This window comes from Dipteris shenzhenensis, chromosome 24 (assembly GCF_047967505.1).
Source record: "Dipteris shenzhenensis isolate YYH24624 ecotype China chromosome 24, Dip_SZ_1.0, whole genome shotgun sequence".
Lineage (NCBI taxonomy): Eukaryota > Viridiplantae > Streptophyta > Polypodiopsida > Gleicheniales > Dipteridaceae > Dipteris > Dipteris shenzhenensis.
The window spans coordinates 47971859-47973312 of record NC_141619.1 but is presented as its reverse complement, the minus strand read 5'-3'; positions in this window follow the sequence as shown (position 1 = coordinate 47973312).

Sequence of the window (1454 nt, the reverse complement as noted above, 5' to 3'; positions counted from 1 at the left end):
TAAGTAGGCTTCGACACTAGGTCGTTTATTCGGCTTTCAGTGTTGTCGTACCTTATTTCATAAAACAAATGTTTAAAACACATGGTCATTTATTTGGCTTTCAGTGTCATTGTAGGTTATCAGTGTTGTATGATAGTTTTGGCTTCAACACTTGGTCGTTTATTCGACTTTTGATGTTGTTGTACTTAACATTATTAAATGTAATTGTCCAAGCTTTGACACTTAGTCATTTGATTTGATGTTCGTGTCATTGTAGCTTGCATATGAAATGGTTGTTTGTGTTGTTTAGTTTAGAATACTTGTGATCTAGTATAATTAATAGACTAATGGGAAACCCATGCTTTGTTGCAATTGGTAAAATAATAGCTTAGTTAGACTCCTTTAGCTATGACCGCCTTGGTTATAAGTAGCATTGAGATTCGGATTTGCATGTTGGTATTCTTCTACCAAGTTTCCATCCTCAATAAAGACCTGACATTAATTGTGAAGGCCCAAATTGTGAGCAAATTATTGTAAGGATTCTTATTGCTAGCAAGCAATCATAACTCAAAGGTATACAGTTTCTTCCACATGAAAAAGAACACCTTGCTTTGCACTCTTTAGGGGCATTGTCAACTTCAACTTTATACCCCTATCATGCTGGTGCCACCATGCATTACTTCTTTCTAGAGGAATTCATCTCCCTTGATTCATTACTTGCCTTACTTCCATTTCACTCTTCGCTATTCGTCTTTTACTTGTACCTGCATCATTGTCCTCTTTGGAAATATTTTGTGTAGAATGTAGGGGACTACACTTCTAGTGTAGAATCTAGTGTCTAACACACACTTCTCCACACACTCAAATGGTAGGCCCATGTAAGCATGATGCAAATTTCATAAGAATGGAGTTCGTTGTGTTCTTTATTGTAATTAACTTTGTGTTCATTGATTATTTAAAATATGAATATATTTTAGATTCTCTCTCAATACTTGGTTTTTTCATGCATGTTTTGCTAGAAATCCTTTTGTGAAAAGATGTAAGCAGAGCAAAGGAAAAATTGGCTCAAAGTCATTAGGCGGCATCTTTGTATAGGGATAAGTAAGATGAGCAAGGAGCAAATAACAGACATAACTAGCAATGCAATACGGACAGAATGTTTCTACAATGAGGTCATAGCCAACACAATGGGAGAGACGCTACCCAAGAGTGAAATGAATGAAGGTGGAGTACGTCACATGATCAATAGCATCATAGGAAATATGAAGAAATGTGCAAAAGACTTGCGAGATGACTTGCCTCCTAATATTGACATGGAGAAATTAGGTTTTTGGGATTTGAACTGGAAAGAGGAGAAGGGTAGAAGCAAGAGGGCAAAAGACATAGATTCACATTTAACTATTTCGAAGAGAGTGCGATATGAGCAATCAAAACATTCATGTGATCCATCTTCTAAGGCATGGTTAGCTATTGAG